At 43.3% G+C, this 17,928-nt stretch overlaps 6 pseudogenes; all 6 read left to right on the forward strand.

Annotated features, from left to right (window-relative positions):
• The first annotated feature begins 11 nt into the window (after positions 1 to 11).
• On the forward strand, positions 12 to 795 carry LOC146184219 (serine/threonine-protein phosphatase 4 catalytic subunit B pseudogene; annotated as a pseudogene).
• Positions 796 to 2,515: 1,720 nt separating this feature from the next.
• On the forward strand, positions 2,516 to 3,299 carry LOC146184220 (serine/threonine-protein phosphatase 4 catalytic subunit B pseudogene; annotated as a pseudogene).
• A 1,724-nt stretch (positions 3,300 to 5,023) lies between these two features.
• LOC146184221 (serine/threonine-protein phosphatase 4 catalytic subunit B pseudogene) lies at positions 5,024 to 5,807 on the forward strand (annotated as a pseudogene).
• Positions 5,808 to 7,511: 1,704 nt separating this feature from the next.
• LOC146184222 (serine/threonine-protein phosphatase 4 catalytic subunit B pseudogene) lies at positions 7,512 to 8,295 on the forward strand (annotated as a pseudogene).
• Positions 8,296 to 10,023: 1,728 nt separating this feature from the next.
• On the forward strand, positions 10,024 to 10,807 carry LOC146184223 (serine/threonine-protein phosphatase 4 catalytic subunit B pseudogene; annotated as a pseudogene).
• Positions 10,808 to 12,545: 1,738 nt separating this feature from the next.
• LOC146184224 (serine/threonine-protein phosphatase 4 catalytic subunit B pseudogene) lies at positions 12,546 to 13,317 on the forward strand (annotated as a pseudogene).
• Positions 13,318 to 17,928: the final 4,611 nt, after the last annotated feature.

The following is a 17,928-nucleotide window of genomic DNA, read 5'->3' on the forward strand; positions in this document are numbered from 1 at the left end:
CAGCAAAGAAAATGTGCGGAGGCATGGGTGACAGCACTAATCTGTACAGCCAGATCGAGCAACAGCGAAGGTGCGAATTCCTTATTGAGTTCGAGGACAAGTTAGTGTGCGCAAAGCCCGGGAAACTCTTATCAAATTGACTAACTTGCAGATGGTGGACTCACCAGTCAACGTATGTGGTGATATCCACGGCCAGTTTTATGACCTACAAGAACTGTTCGAAGTTGGTGGAGAGGTCCCCAGTAGCAACTACATCTTCATGGGAGACTTTGTCGACCAGAGCTTTCACAGTGTAGAGATATTTCGTTTGCTGCTAGCCATCAATTTACGCTACCCAGAACGCATCACACTGATCAGGGGAAACCACGACAGCCGACATGTTTCGATGCTATGCGGCTTTTGTGATGAGTGGTTGCGAAATTATAATTGCCTCGTTGTGTGGCGTTGCTGCAGGGTCCTTGGACTACCTGCCTTTGTGTGCTGTCATCGATGGCAAAATTTTCTGCGTTCATGGAGGTCTGTCACCATCTATCCAAACTCTGGACTTCTGAGCCATGGACCGCAAGCAGGAGGTGCCCCTGTAGGGGGACCAAGTGTGACCTTCTTTGGTCAGACTCTGGAGGCAAACTAGGCTGGAAGGCGAGTCCCAGAGTGACTGGCTACTTCTTGGGAAGCGATGCGGTTACTCTATTCAACGCGACCAATCACATCGATATGATCTGCCACGCCCCCCAACTAGTAAAGGAAGCAGTTCAAAGCGACCACTACAGTAATCTGATTTCTTATCTGATCTAGTCCGGACGCCATGGTGTTAATAAAAACGCGGGGTTCTTTCCTGCACTCTGACGCCTTATTGTTTCTTCATAATTGATCTATTCCGGACACCATGGTGTTATTAAGACACGCAGATTTCTTTCCTGCACACTGCCGCCTTTTCTTGATCACATAATTTTGATGCTAACACCTGAAAGTGCCATATAGCGTAAGATGAGAATTAAGGGTTGCTTTTTTAGGGGAAGCGGGTGGGCCTTTATTGCAGAAATTACCAGTACTACAGTTTGTGCTCAACATATTTTTCTTGAAAGCTATATCACTTGGATAGCGCTAGTAACCATTAGTTCAGATTTGGCTTCTTTCATGTTCATCTTCCCCGTCCTCAATTACTGAATGTGTTCTCGTAGTATTATTTTTTTCAGCTGCTGCTGCTTGCTGCTACTGCTCGCCTGCACGCCTGCCTGCCTGCCTGCATAGAGGCTTTCTCGTGCTTTTTTGCAGACATACCTATATTATTCAAACTGCTGGACGGCTGATATTTATCATTACTTGCAGCATTCAGATCAAAAGTATACAACTGCTCCTAAAAAAGAAAAATTGATAATTTCTCTGCCAATTAGGGCGAATATTGAAATCAACCCAAGTACTGACTATGGTAATATTGGGGAACCGCAACAGCAGAAAATGAGTCGGAATAAATTCAATCATGAACGTACACTTTTATTTATCATCTTTTTCGCACTGTCCTTGCTGTGGGCACCCCTAAGGGGTGTTGGAAAGCCGGTGTGGCACGTTGACACCACCATCCCAAGTGAAGCATGTGTACGTGCCCTCGATGCTGGCAACAATAGATAATGTTTCTATTCTTTTTAAAAAACATACAAAACCAAACTGCTCGTAAATGCGTTGTTTAGCCATTTAAGATGAAGGATGTGACGCTGTATTGAGCTTGAAATGGAATTCTTTCTCACCTGTGCAGAGTTGCAAAAGTATTTAAAATATCGCACTTCTCAATGCGAAAGCAAAAATAAATTGCTTTATAAATCTCCCACACTTCAAAAGTAAACATATTTTGAGTCACTGCTCAAACAAACGTCTATACTTCAGGCCGTAGCTGGAAATTCCGCGTGATCTTCAAAACGCCAGTGGACGATGATGGTCCGATTTTGTCTTCATGACACTAAAGCCATAAATACTAGCCCTGAGTGCAATCAATTTCTATGGCGTTATTGTGGGAGCATTTCATAATGATAGCACCATTGTAAAAATCTAAGTTGAAAATAAAAATGCATGGCCGAGATTGTTAATATTGGTTTTCTCTCACAGCCAACAATCTGCATGGGGCAGAAGACAAAGAGGTTCGAGAATTCAATTCCACCCTCATCCAAATTTACAAACATCCAAATTTTCGCTTCGTATGTTTTTTCGTTTCAATAACTTTTTTGATCTTAAATCTTATGTTTTTGTTTTGTTGACAATTACTTTATGCACTAATTCAGTATGTGTAGGACAATTGGCAGTCCAACTGAACGATGACCAAACCCCCGTCGTGGGTGTATGCCATATATCAAGGTAGTAGAAAAAGAAGAAGAACAACAACAAGAATGGCGGTTTACCATTACAAAGTTTTCGTTCTTCCAGAAATCTGTCCCCCCCCCGTGATTTACTCGGCAACGTGCTTCGGCTGCTTCCAGCCTCGTATTTAGACCGGTAAGCAGATTTCAATCACACCGCAAAGAAAATGTGTGGAGGCATGGGTGACAGCACTAATCTGCCCAGCCAGATCGAGCAACAGCGAAGGTGCGAATTCCTTATTGAGTCCGGGTAGAAGTTAGTGTGCGCAAAGCCCGGGAAACTCTTATCAAATTGACTAACTTGCAGATGGTGGACTCACCAGTCAACGTATGTGGTGATATCCACGGCCAGTTTTATGACCTGCAAGAACTGTTCGAAGTTGGTGGAGAGGTCCCCAGTAGCAACTACATCTTCATGGGAGACTTTGTCGACCAGAGCTTTCACAGTGTAGAGACATTTCGTTTGCTGCTAGCCATCAATTTACGCTACACAGAACGCATCACACTGATCAGGGGAAACCACGAGAGCCGACATGTTTCGATGCGGTGCGGCTTTTGTGATGAGTAGTTGCGAAATTACAATAGCCTTGTTGTGTGGCGTTGCTGCAGAGTCCTTGGACTACCTGCCTTTGTGTGCTGTCATCGATGGCAAGATTTTCTGCGTTCATGGAGGTCTGTCACCATCTATCCAAACTCTGGACTTCTGAGCCATGGACCGCAAGCAGGAGGTGCCCATGTAGGGGGACCAAGTGTGACCTTCTTTGGTCAGACTCTGGAGGCAAACTAGGCTGTAAGACGAGTCCCAGAGTGAATGGCTACCTCTTGGGAAGCGATGCGGTCACTCTATTCAACGCGACCAATCACATCGATATGATCTGCCACGCCCCCCAACTAGTAAAGGAAGCAGTTCAAAGCGACCACTACAGTAATCTGATTTCTTATCTGATCTAGTCCGGACGCCATGGTATTAATAAAAACGCGGAGTTCTTTCCTGCACTCTGACGCCTTATTGTTTCTTCATAACTGATCTATTCCGGACACCATGGTGTTATTAAGAAACGCAGATTTCTTTCCTGCACACTGCCGCCTTTTATTGATCACATAACTTTGATGCTAACACCTGAAAGTGCCATATATCGTAAGATGAGAATTAAGGGTTGCTTTTTTAGGGAAGCGGGTGGGCCTTTATTGCAGAAGGTACCTGTACTACAGTTCGTGCTCAACATTTTATTCTTGAAAGATATATCACTTGGATAGCGCTAGTAAACATTAGTTTAGAAGATTAGGCTTCTTTCATATTCATCTTCCCCGTCCTCAGTAACTGAATGTGTTCTCGTAGTATTATTTTTTTTTTCAGCTGCTGCTGCTTGCTGCTACAGCTCGCCTGCAAGCCTACAAGCCTGCCTGCCTGCCTTCATAGAGGCTTTCTCGTGCATTTTTGCAGTCATAATTATATTATTCAAACTGCTGGACGGCTGACATCTATCATTACTTGCAGCATTCAGATCAAAAGTATACAACTGCTCTTAAAAAAAGAAAAATTGATATTTTCTCTGCCAATTAGGGTGAATATTGAAATCAAGCCAAGGATTGACTATGGTAATATTGGGGAACCGCAACAGGAGAAAATAAGAGTTGGAATAAATTCAATCATGAACGTACACTTTTATTTATCATCTTTTTCACACTGTCCTTGCTGTGGGCACCCCTAAGGGGTGTTGAAAAGCCGGTGTGGCACGTTGACTCCACCACCCAAAGTGAAGCATGTGTACGTGCCCTCGATGCTGGCAACAATAGATAATGATTCGATTCTTTTTAAAAAACATACGAAACCAGACTGCTCGTAAATGCGTTGTTTAGCCATTTAAGACGAAGGATGTGACGCTGTATTGAGCTTGAAATGGAATTCTTTCTCACCTGTGCAGAGTTGCAAAAGTATTCAAAATATCGCACTTCTCAGTGCGAAAGTAAAAATAAATTGCTTTATAAATCTCCCACACTTCAAAAGTAAACATATTTTGAGTCACCGCTCAAACAAACGTCTATACTTCAGGCCGTAGCTGGAAATTCCGCGTGATCTTCAAAATGCCAGTGGACGATGATGGTCCGATTTTGACTTCATGACACTAAAGCCATAAATACTAGCCCTGAGTGAAATCAATTTCTATGGCGTTATTGTGGGAGCATTTCATAAAGATAGCACCAATGTAAAAATCAAAGTTGAAAATAAAAATGCATGGCCGAGATTGTTAATATTGGTTTTCTTGCACTGCCAACAATCTGCATGACGCAGAAGACAAAGAGGTTCGAGAATTCAATTCCACCCTAATCCAAATTTACAAACATCCAAATTTTCGCTTCGTATGTTTTTCGTTTCAATAACTTTTGTGATCTTAAATCTTATGTTTTTGTTTTGTTGACAATTACTTTATGCACTAATTCAGTATGTGTAGGACAATTGGCCGTCCACCAGAACAATGACCAAAGCCCCGTCGTGGGTATGTGCCATATATCAAGGCAGTAGAAGAAGAACAACAAGAACGGCTGACCTACCATTACGAGGTTTTCGGTCTTCCAGAAATCTGTCCAGCCGTGATCTACTCGGCAACGTGCTTCGGCTGCTTCCTGCCTCATATTTAGACCGGTAAGCAGATTTCAATCACACAGCAAAGAAAATGTGCGGAGGCATGGGTGACAGCACTAATCTGTACAGCCAGATCGAGCAACAGCGAAGGTGCGAATTCCTTATTGAGTTCGAGGACAAGTTAGTGTGCGCAAAGCCCGGGAAACTCTTATCAAATTGACTAACTTGCAGATGGTGGACTCACCAGTCAACGTATGTGGTGATATCCACGGCCAGTTTTATGACCTACAAGAACTGTTCGAAGTTGGTGGAGAGGTCCCCAGTAGCAACTACATCTTCATGGGAGACTTTGTCGACCAGAGCTTTCACAGTGTAGAGATATTTCGTTTGCTGCTAGCCATCAATTTACGCTACCCAGAACGCATCACACTGATCAGGGGAAACCACGACAGCCGACATGTTTCGATGCTATGCGGCTTTTGTGATGAGTGGTTGCGAAATTACAATTGCCTTGTTGTGTGGCGTTGCTGCAGGGTCCTTGGACTACCTGCCTTTGTGTGCTGTCATCGATGGCAAAATTTTCTGCGTTCATGGAGGTCTGTCACCATCTATCCAAACTCTGGACTTCTGAGCCATGGACCGCAAGCAGGAGGTGCCCCTGTAGGGGGACCAAGTGTGACCTTCTTTGGTCAGACTCTGAAGGCAAACTAGGCTGGAAGGCGAGTCCCAGAGTGACTGGCTACCTCTTGGGAAGCGATGCGGTTACTCTATACAACGCGACCAATCACATCGATATGATCTGCCACGCCCCCCAACTAGTAAAGGAAGCAGTTCAAAGCGACCACTACAGTAATCTGATTTCTTATCTGATCTAGTCCGGACGCCATGGTGCTAATAAAAATGCGGAGTTCTTTCCTGCACTCTGACGCCTTATTGTTTCTTCATAATTGATCTATTCCGGACACCATGGTGTTATTAAGACACGCAGATTTCTTTCCTGCACACTGCCGCCTTTTCTTGATCACATAATTTTGATGCTAACACCTGAAAGTGCCATATAGCGTAAGATGAGAATTAGGGGTTGCTTTTTTAGGGGAAGCGGGTGGGCCTTTATTGCAGAAGGCACCTGCACTACAGTTTGTGCTCAACATATTTTTGTTGAAAGATATATCACTTGGATAGCGCTAGTAACTATTAGTTTAGAAGATTAGGCTTCTTTCATATTCATCTTCCCTGTCCTCAATTACTGAATGTGTTCTCGTAGTATTATTTTTTTCAGCTGCTGCTGCTTGCTGCTACTGCTCGCCTGGAAGCCTGCAAGCCTGCCTGCCTGCCCGCATAGAGGCTTTCTCGTGCTTTTTTGCAGACATACTTATATTATTCAAACTGCTGGACGGCTGACATTTATCATTACTTGCAGCATTCACATCAAAAGTATACAACTGCTCCTAAAAAAAGAAAAATTGATATTTTCTCTGCCAATTAGGGCGACTATTGAAATCAAGCCAAGTACTGACTATGGTAATATTGGGGAACCGCAACAGCAGTAAATAAGAGTTGGAATAAATTCAATCATGAACGTACACTTTTATTTATCATCTTTTTCACACTGTCCTTGCTGTGCGCACCCCTAAGGGGTGTTGAAGGCTGGTGTGGCACGTTGACACCACCACCCCAAGTGAAGCATGTGTACGTACCGTCGATGCTGGCAACAATAGATAAAGTTTCGATTCTTTTTAAAAAACATACGAAACCAAACTGCTCGTAAATGCGTTGTTTAGCCTTTTAAGACGAAGGATGTGACGCTGCATTGAGCTTCAAATGGAATTCTTTCTCACCTGTGCAGAGTTGCAAAAGTATTCAAAATATCGCACTTCTCAGTGCGAAAGTAAAAATCTCCCACTCTTCAAAAGTAAACATATTTTGAGTCACCGCTCAAACAAACGTCTGTACTTCAGGCCGTAGCTGGAAATTCCGCGTGATCTTCAAAACACCAGTGGACGATGATGGTCCGATCTGGACTTCATGACACTAAAGACATAAATAGTAGCCCTGAATGCAATCAATTTCTATGGCGTTATTGTGGGAGCATTTCATAAAGATAGCACCAATGTAAAAATCTAAGTTGAAAATAAAAATGCATGGCCGAGATTGTTAATATTGGTTTTCTCGCACGGCCAACAATATGCATGAGGCAGAAGACAAAGAGGTTCGAGAATTCAATTCCACCCTCATCCAAATTTACAAACATCCAAATTTTCGCTTAGTATTTTTTTTGGTTCAATAACTTTTGTGATCTTAAATCTTATGTTTTTGTTTTGTTGACAATTACTTTATGCACTAATTCAGTATGTGTAGGACAATTGGCCGTCCACCAGAACAATGACCAAACCCCGTCGTGGGTATGTGCCATATATCAAGGCAGTAGAAGAAGAACAACAAGAACGGCTGACCTACCATTACGACGCTTTCGTTCTTCTAGAAATCTGTCCAGCCGTGATCTACTCGGCAACGTGCTCCGGCTGCTTCCAGTCTCATATTTAGACCGGTAAGTAGATTTCAATCAGACCGCAAAGAAAATGTGCGGAGGCATGGGTGACAGCACTAATCTGTACAGCCAGATCGAGCAACAGCGAAGGTGCGAATTCCTTATTGAGTCCGAGGACAAGTTAGTGTGCGCAAAGCCCGGGAAACTCTTATCAAATTGACTAACTTGCAGATGGTGGACTCACCAGTCAATGTATGGGGTGATATCCACGGCCAGTTTTATGACCTGCAAGAACTGTTCAAAGTTGGTGGAGAGGTCCCCAGTAGCAACTACATCTTCCTGGGAGGCTTTGTCGACCAGAACTTTCACAGTGTAGAGACATTTCGTTTGCTGCTCGCCATAAATTTACGCTACCCAGAACGCATCACACTGATCAGGGGAAACCACGACAGCCGACATGTTTCGATGCTATGCGGCTTTTGTGATGAGTGGTTGCGAAATTACAATTGCCTTGTTGTGTGGCGTTGCTGCAGGGTCCTTGGACTACCTGCCTTTGTGTGCTGTCATCGATGGCAAGATTTTCTGCGTTCATGGAGGTCTGTCACCATCTATCCAAACTCTGGACTTCTGAGCCATGGACCGCAAGCAGGAGGTGCCCCTGTAGGGGGACCAAGTGTGACCTTCTTTGGTCAGACTCTGGAGGCAAACTAGGCTGTAAGACGAGTCCCAGAGTGACTGGCTACCTCTTGGGAAGCGATGCGGTCACTCTATTCAACGCGACCAATCACATCGATATGATCTGCCACGCCCCCCAACTAGTAAAGGAAGCAGTTCAAAGCGACCACTACAGTAATCTGATTTCTTATCTGATCTAGTCCGGACGCCATGGTATTAATAAAAACGCGGAGTTCTTTCCTGCACTCTGACGCCTTATTGTTTCTTCATAACTGATCTATTCCGGACACCATGGTGTTATTAAGAAACGCAGATTTCTTTCCTGCACACTGCCGCCTTTTTTTGATCACATAACTTTGATGCTAACACCTGAAAGTGCCATATATCGTAAGATGAGAATTAAGGGTTGCTTTTTTAGGGAAGCGGGTGGGCCTTTATTGCAGAAGGTACCTGTACTACAGTTCGTGCTCAACATTTTATTCTTGAAAGATATATCACTTGGATAGCGCTAGTAAACATTAGTTTAGAAGATTAGGCTTCTTTCATATTCATCTTCCCCGTCCTCAGTAACTGAATGTGTTCTCGTAGTATTATTTTTTTTTTCAGCTGCTGCTGCTTGCTGCTACTGCTCGCCTGCAAGCCTACAAGCCTGCCTGCCTGCCTTCATAGAGGCTTTCTCGTGCATTTTTGCAGTCATAATTATATTATTCAAACTGCTGGACGGCTGACATCTATCATTACTTGCAGCATTCAGATCAAAAGTATACAACTGCTCTTAAAAAAAGAAAAATTGTTATTTTCTCTGCCAATTAGGGTGAATATTGAAATCAAGCCAAGTATTGACTATGGTAATATTGGGGAACCGCAACAGCAGAAAATAAGAGTTGGAATAAATTCAATCATGAACGTACACTTTTATTTATCATCTTTTTCACACTGTCCTTGCTGTGGGCACCCCTAAGGGGTGTTGAAAAGCCGGTGTGGCACGTTGACTCCACCACCCAAAGTGAAGCATGTGTACGTGCCCTCGATGCTGGCAACAATAGATAATGATTCGATTCTTTTTAAAAAACATACGAAACCAGACTGCTCGTAAATGCGTTGTTTAGCCATTTAAGACGAAGGATGTGACGCTGTATTGAGCTTGAAATGGAATTCTTTCTCACCTGTGCAGAGTTGCAAAAGTATTCAAAATATCGCACTTCTCAGTGCGAAAGTAAAAATAAATTGCTTTATAAATCTCCCACACTTCAAAAGTAAACATATTTTGAGTCACCGCTCAAACAAACGTCTATACTTCAGGCCGTAGCTGGAAATTCCGCGTGATCTTCAAAATGCCAGTGGACGATGATGGTCCGATTTTGACTTCATGACACTAAAGCCATAAATACTAGCCCTGAGTGAAATCAATTTCTATGGCGTTATTGTGGGAGCATTTCATAAAGATAGCACCAATGTAAAAATCAAAGTTGAAAATAAAAATGCATGGCCGAGATTGTTAATATTGGTTTTCTTGCACGGCCAACAATCTGCATGACGCAGAAGACAAAGAGGTTCGAGAATTCAATTCCACCCTAATCCAAATTTACAAACATCCAAATTTTCGCTTCGTATGTTTTTTCGTTTCAATAACTTTTGTGATCTTAAATCTTATGTTTTTGTTTTGTTGACAATTACTTTATGCACTAATTCAGTATGTGTAGGACAATTGGCCGTCCACCAGAACAATGACCAAAACCACGTCGTGGGTATGTGCCATATATCAAGGCAGTAGAAGAAGAAGAACAACAAGAACGGCTGACCTACCATTACGAGGTTTTCGGTCTTCCAGAAATCTGTCCAGCCGTGATCTACTCGGCAACGTGCTTCGGCTGCTTCCTGCCTCATATTTAGACCGGTAAGCAGATTTCAATCACACAGCAAAGAAAATGTGCGGAGGCATGGGTGACAGCACTAATCTGTACAGCCAGATCGAGCAACAGCGAAGGTGCGAATTCCTTATTGAGTTCGAGGACAAGTTAGTGTGCGCAAAGCCCGGGAAACTCTTATGAAATTGACTAACTTGCAGATGGTGGACTCACCAGTCAACGTATGTGGTGATATCCACGGCCAGTTTTATGACCTACAAGAACTGTTCGAAGTTGGTGGAGAGGTCCCCAGTAGCAACTACATCTTCATGGGAGACTTTGTCGACCAGAGCTTTCACAGTGTATAGATATTTCGTTTGCTGCTTGCCATCAATTTACGCTACCCAGAACGCATCACACTGATCAGGGGAAACCACGACAGCCGACATGTTTCGATGCTATGCGGCTTTTGTGAAGAGTGGTTGCGAAATTACAATTGCCTTGTTGTGTGGCGTTGCTGCAGGGTCCTTGGACTACCTGCCTTTGTGTGCTGTCATCGATGGCAAAATTTTCTGCGTTCATGGAGGTCTGTCACCATCTATCCAAACTCTGGACTTCTGAGCCATGGACCGCAAGCAGGAGGTGCCCCTGTAGGGGGACCAAGTGTGACCTTCTTTGGTCAGACTCTGAAGGCAAACTAGGCTGGAAGGCGAGTCCCAGAGTGACTGGCTACCTCTTGGGAAGCGATGCGGTTACTCTATTCAACGCGACCAATCACATCGATATGATCTGCCACGCCCCCCAACTAGTAAAGGAAGCAGTTCAAAGCGACCACTACAGTAATCTGATTTCTTATCTGATCTAGTCCGGACGCCATGGTGCTAATAAAAACGCGGAGTTCTTTCCTGCACTCTGACGCCTTATTGTTTCTTCATAATTGATCTATTCCGGACACCATGGTGTTATTAAAACACGCAGATTTCTTTCCTGCACACTGCCGCCTTTTCTTGATCACATAATTTTGATGCTAACACCTGAAAGTGCCATATAGCGTAAGATGAGAATTAGGGGTTGCTTTTTTAGGGGAAGCGGGTGGGCCTTTATTGCAGAAGGCACCTGCACTACAGTTTGTGCTCAACATATTTTTGTTGAAAGATATATCACTTGGATAGCGCTAGTAACTATTAGTTTAGAAGATTAGGCTTCTTTCATATTCATCTTCCCTGTCCTCAATTACTGAATGTGTTCTCGTAGTATTATTTTTTTCAGCTGCTGCTGCTTGCTGCTACTGCTCGCCTGGAAGCCTGCAAGCCTGCCTGCCTGCCCGCATAGAGGCTTTCTCGTGCTTTTTTGCAGACATACTTATATTATTCAAACTGCTGGACGGCTGACATTTATCATTACTTGCAGCATTCAGATCAAAAGTATACAACTGCTCCTAAAAAAAAGAAAAATTGATATTTTCTCTGCCAATTAGGGCGACTATTGAAATCAAGCCAAGTACTGACTATGGTAATATTGGGGAACCGCAACAGCAGAAAATAAGAGTTGGAATAAATTCAATCATGAACGTACACTTTTATTTATCATCTTTTTCACACTGTCCTTGCTGTGCGCACCCCTAAGGGGTGTTGAAGGCTGGTGTGGCACGTTGACACCACCACCCCAAGTGAAGCATGTGTACGTACCCTCGATGCTGGCAACAATAGATAAAGTTTCGATTCTTTTTAAAAAACATACGAAACCAAACTGCTCGTAAATGCGTTGTTTAGCCTTTTAAGACGAAGGATGTGACGCTGCATTGAGCTTGAAATGGAATTCTTTCTCACCTGTGCAGAGTTGCAAAAGTATTCAAAATATCGCACTTCTCAGTGCGAAAGTAAAAATAAATTGCTTTATAAATCTCCCACACTTCAAAAGTAAACATATTTTGAGTTACCGCTCAAACAAACGTCTATACTTCAGGCCGTAGCTGGAAATTCCGCGTGATCTTCAAAATGCCAGTGGACGATGATGGTTCGATTTTGACTTCATGACACTAAAGCCATAAATACTAGCCCTGAGTGAAATCAATTTCTATGGCGTTATTGTGGGAGCATTTCATAAAGATAGCACCAATGTAAAAATCAAAGTTGAAAATAAAAATGCATGGCCGAGATTGTTAATATTGGTTTTCTTGCACGGCCAACAATCTGCATGACGCAGAAGACAAAGAGGTTCGAGAATTCAATTCCACCCTAATCCAAATTTACAAACATCCAAATTTTCGCTTCGTATGTTTTTTCGTTTCAATAACTTTTGTGATCTTAAATCTTATGTTTTTGTTTTGTTGACAATTACTTTATGCACTAATTCAGTATGTGTAGGACAATTGGCCGTCCACCAGAACAATGACCAAAACCCCGTCGTGGGTATGTGCCATATATCAAGGCAGTAGAAGAAGAAGAACAACAAGAACGGCTGACCTACCATTACGAGGTTTTCGGTCTTCCAGAAATCTGTCCAGCCGTGATCTACTCGGCAACGAGCTTCGGCTGCTTCCTGCCTCATATTTAGACCGGTAAGCAGATTTCAATCACACAGCAAAGAAAATGTGCGGAGGCATGGGTGACAGCACTAATCTGTACAGCCAGATCGAGCAACAACGAAGGTGCGAATTCCTTATTGAGTTCGAGGACAAGTTAGTGTGCGCAAAGCCCGGGAAACTCTTATCAAATTGACTAACTTGCAGATGGTGGACTCACCAGTCAACGTATGTGGTGATATCCACGGCCAGTTTTATGACCTACAAGAACTGTTCGAAGTTGGTGGAGAGGTCCCCAGTAGCAACTACATCTTCATGGGAGACTTTGTCGACCAGAGCTTTCACAGTGTAGAGATATTTCGTTTGCTGCTAGCCATCAATTTACGCTACCCAGAACGCATCACACTGATCAGGGGAAACCACGACAGCCGACATGTTTCGATGCTATGCGGCTTTTGTGAAGAGTGGTTGCGAAATTACAATTGCCTTGTTGTGTGGCATTGCTGCAGGGTCCTTGGACTACCTGCCTTTGTGTGTTGTCATCGATGGCAAAATTTTCTGCGTTCATGGAGGTCTGTCACCATCTATCCAAACTCTGGACTTCTGAGCCATGGACCGCAAGCAGGAGGTGCCCCTGTAGGGGGACCAAGTGTGACCTTCTTTGGTCAGACTCTGAAGGCAAACTAGGCTGGAAGGCGAGTCCCAGAGTGACTGGCTACCTCTTGGGAAGCGATGCGGTTACTCTATTCAACGCGACCAATCACATCGATATGATCTGCCACGCCCCCCAACTAGTAAAGGAAGCAGTTCAAAGCGACCACTACAGTAATCTGATTTCTTATCTGATCTAGTCCGGACGCCATGGTGCTAATAAAAACGCGGAGTTCTTTCCTGCACTCTGACGCCTTATTGTTTCTTCATAATTGATCTATTCCGGACACCATGGTGTTATTAAAACACGCAGATTTCTTTCCTGCACACTGCCGCCTTTTCTTGATCACATAATTTTGATGCTAACACCTGAAAGTGCCATATAGCGTAAGATGAGAATTAGGGGTTGCTTTTTTAGGGGAAGCGGGTGGGCCTTTATTGCAGAAGGCACCTGCACTACAGTTTGTGCTCAACATATTTTTGTTGAAAGATATATCACTTGGATAGCGCTAGTAACTATTAGTTTAGAAGATTAGGCTTCTTTCATATTCATCTTCCCTGTCCTCAATTACTGAATGTGTTCTCGTAGTATTATTTTTTTCAGCTGCTGCTGCTTGCTGCTACTGCTCGCCTGGAAGCCTGCAAGCCTGCCTGCCTGCCCGCATAGAGGCTTTCTCGTGCTTTTTTGCAGACATACTTATATTATTCAAACTGCTGGACGGCTGACATTTATCATTACTTGCAGCATTCAGATCAAAAGTATACAACTGCTCCTAAAAAAAGAAAAATTGATATTTTCTCTGCCAATTAGGGCGACTATTGAAATCAAGCCAAGTACTGACTATGGTAATATTGGGGAACCGCAACAGCAGAAAATAAGAGTTGGAATAAATTCAATCATGAACGTACACTTTTATTTATCATCTTTTTCACACTGTCCTTGCTGTGCGCACCCCTAAGGGGTGTTGAAGGCTGGTGTGGCACGTTGACACCACCACCCCAAGTGAATCATGTGTACGTACCCTCGATGCTGGCAACAATAGATAAAGTTTCGATTCTTTTTAAAAAACATACGAAACCAAACTGCTCGTAAATGCGTTGTTTAGCCTTTTAAGACGAAGGATGTGACGCTGCATTGAGCTTGAAATGGAATTCTTTCTCACCTGTGCAGAGTTGCAAAAGTATTCAAAATATCGCACTTCTCAGTGCGAAAGTAAAAATAAATTGCTTTATAAATCTCCCACTCTTCAAAAGTAAACATATTTTGAGTCACCGCTCAAACAAACGTCTGTACTTCAGGCCGTAGCTGGAAATTCCGCGTGATCTTCAAAACACCAGTGGACGATGATGGTCCGATCTGGACTTCATGACACTAAAGACATAAATAGTAGCCCTGAATGCAATCAATTTCTATGGCGTTATTGTGGGAGCATTTCATAAAGATAGCACCAATGTAAAAATCTAAGTTGAAAATAAAAATGCATGGCCGAGATTGTTAATATTGGTTTTCCCGCACGGCCAACAATCTGCATGAGGCAGAAGACAAAGAGGTTCGAGAATTCAATTCCACCCTCATCCAAATTTACAAACATCCAAATTTTCGCTTAGTATTTTTTTTTTGGTTCAATAACTTTTGTGATCTTAAATCTTATGTTTTTGTTTTGTTGACAATTACTTTATGCACTAATTCAGTATGTGTAGGACAATTGGCCGTCCACCAGAACAATGACCAAACCCCGTCGTGGGTATGTGCCATATATCAAGGCAGTAGAAGAAGAAGAACAACAAGAACGGCTGACCTACCATTACGACGCTTTCGTTCTTCTAGAAATCTGTCCAGCCGTGATCTACTCGGCAACGTGCTCCGGCTGCTTCCAGTCTCATATTTAGACCGGTAAGTAGATTTCAATCAGACCGCAAAGAAAATGTGCGGAGGCATGGGTGACAGCACTAATCTGTACAGCCAGATCGAGCAACAGCGAAGGTGCGAATTCCTTATTGAGTCCGAGGACAAGTTAGTGTGCGCAAAGCCCGGGAAACTCTTATCAAATTGACTAACTTGCAGATGGTGGACTCACCAGTCAACGTATGTGGTGATATCCACGGCCAGTTTTATGACCTGCAAGAACTGTTCAAAGTTGGTGGAGAGGTCCCCAGTAGCAACTACATCTTCCTGGGAGGCTTTGTCGACCAGAACTTTCACAGTGTAGAGACATTTCGTTTGCTGCTCGCCATAAATTTACGCTACCCAGAACGCATCACACTGATCAGGGGAAACCACGACAGCTGACATGTTTCGATGCTATGCGGCTTTTGTGATGAGTGGTTGCGAAATTACAATTGCCTTGTTGTGTGGCGTTGCTGCAGGGTCCTTGGACTACCTGCCTTTGTGTGCTGTCATCGATGGCAAGATTTTCTGCGTTCATGGAGGTCTGTCACCATCTATCCAAACTCTGGACTTCTGAGCTATGGACCGCAAGCAGGAGGTGCCCCTGTAGGGGGACCAAGTGTGACCTTCGTTGGTGAGACTCTGGAGGCAAACTAGGCTGGAAGGCGAGTCCCAGAGTGACTGGCTACCTCTTGGGAAGCGATGCGGTTACACTATTCAACGCGACCAATCACATCGATATGATCTGCCACGCCCCCCAACTAGTAAAGGAAGCAGTTCAAAGCGACCACTACAGTAATCTGATTTCTTATCTGATCTAGTCCGGACGCCATGGTGTTAATAAAAACGCGGAGTTCTTTCCTGCACTCTGACGCCTTATTGTTTCTTCATAATTGATCTATTCCGGACACCATGGTGTTATTAAGACACGCAGATTTCTTTCCAGCACACTGCCGCCTTTTCTTGATCACATAATTTTGATGCTAACACCTGAAAGTGCCATATAGCGTAAGATGAGAATTAAGGGTTGCTTTTTTAGGGGAAGCGGGTGGGCCTTTATTGCAGAAGGTACCAGTACTACAGTTTGTGCTCAACATATTTTTCTTGAAAGCTATATCACTTGGATAGCGCTAGTAACCTTTAGTTCAGATTTGGCTTCACTCATGTTCATCTTCCCCGTCCTCAATTACTGAATGTGTTCTCGTAGTATTATTTTTTTCAGCTGCTGCTGCTTGCTGCTACTGCTCGCCTGCAAGCCTGCCTGCCTGCCTGCATAGAGGCTTTCTCGTGCTTTTTTGCAGACATACTTATATTATTCAAACTGCTGGACGGCTGATATTTATCATTACTTGCAGCATTCAGATCAAAAGTATACAACTGCTCCTAAAAAAGAAAAATTGATATTTTCTCTGCCAATTAGGGCGAATATTGATATCAAGCCAAGTACTGACTATGGTAATATTGGGGAACCGCAACAGCAGAAAATGAGTCGGAATAAATTCAATCATGAACGTACATTTTTATTTATCATCTTTTTCGCACTGTCCTTGCTGTGGGCACCCCTAAGGGGTGTTGGAAAGCCGGTGTGGCACGTTGACACCACCATCCCAAGTGAAGCATGTGTACGTGCCCTCGATGCTGGCAACAATAGATAATGTTTCGATTCTTTTTAAAAAACATACAAAACCAAACTGCTCGTAAATGCGTTGTTTAGCCATTTAAGATGAAGGATATGACGCTGTATTGAGCTTGAAATGGAATTCTTTCTCACCTGTGCAGAGTTGCAAAAGTATTTAAAATATCGCACTTCTCATTGCGAAAGCAAAAATAAATTGCTTTATAAATCTCCCACACTTCAAAAGTAAACATATTTTGAGTCACTGCTCAAACAAACGTCTATACTTCAGGCCGTAGCTGGAAATTCCGCGTGATCTTCAAAACGCCAGTGGACGATGATGGTCCGATTTTGTCTTCATGACACTAAAGCCATAAATACTAGCCCTGAGTGCAATCAATTTCTATGGCGTTATTGTGGGAGCATTTCATAATGATAGCACCATTGTAAAAATCTAAGTTGAAAATAAAAATGCATGGCCGAGATTGTTAATATTGGTTTTCTTGCACGGCCAACAATCTGCATGACGCAGAAGACAAAGAGGTTCGAGAATTCAATTCCACCCTCATCCAAATTTACAAACATCCAAATTTTCGCTTCGTATGTTTTTTCGTTTCAATAACTTTTGTGATCTTAAATCTTATGTTTTTGTTTTGTTGACAATTACTTTATGCACTAATTCAGTATGTGTAGGACAATTGGCCGTCCACCAGAACAATGACCAAAACCCCGTCGTGGGTATGTGCCATATATCAAGGCAGTAGAAGAAGAAGAACAAGAACGGCTGACCTACCATTAAGAGGTTTTCGGTCTTCCAGAAATCTGTCCAGCCGTGATCTACTCGGCAACGTGCTTCGGCTGCTTCCTGCCTCATATTTAGACCGGTAAGCAGATTTCAATCACACAGCAAAGAAAATGTGCGGAGGCATGGGTGACAGCACTAATCTGTACAGCCAGATCGAGCAACAGCGAAGGTGCGAATTCCTTATTGAGTTCGAGGACAAGTTAGTGTGCGCAAAGCCCGGGAAACTCTTATCAAATTGACTAACTTGCAGATGGTGGACTCACCAGTCAACGTATGTGGTGATATCCACGGCCAGTTTTATGACCTACAAGAACTGTTCGAAGTTGGTGGAGAGGTCCCCAGTAGCAACTAAATCTTCATGGGAGACTGTCGACCAGAACTTTCACAGTGTAGAGACATTTCGTTTGCTGCTCGCCATCAATTTACGCTACCCAGAACGCATCACACTGATCAGGGGAAACCACGACAGCCGACATGTTTCGATGCTATGCGGCTTTTGTGAT

This window comes from Amblyomma maculatum, chromosome 7 (genome assembly GCF_055883805.1).
Source record: "Amblyomma maculatum isolate TAMU_Amacu chromosome 7, ASM5588380v1, whole genome shotgun sequence".
Lineage (NCBI taxonomy): Eukaryota > Metazoa > Arthropoda > Arachnida > Ixodida > Ixodidae > Amblyomma > Amblyomma maculatum.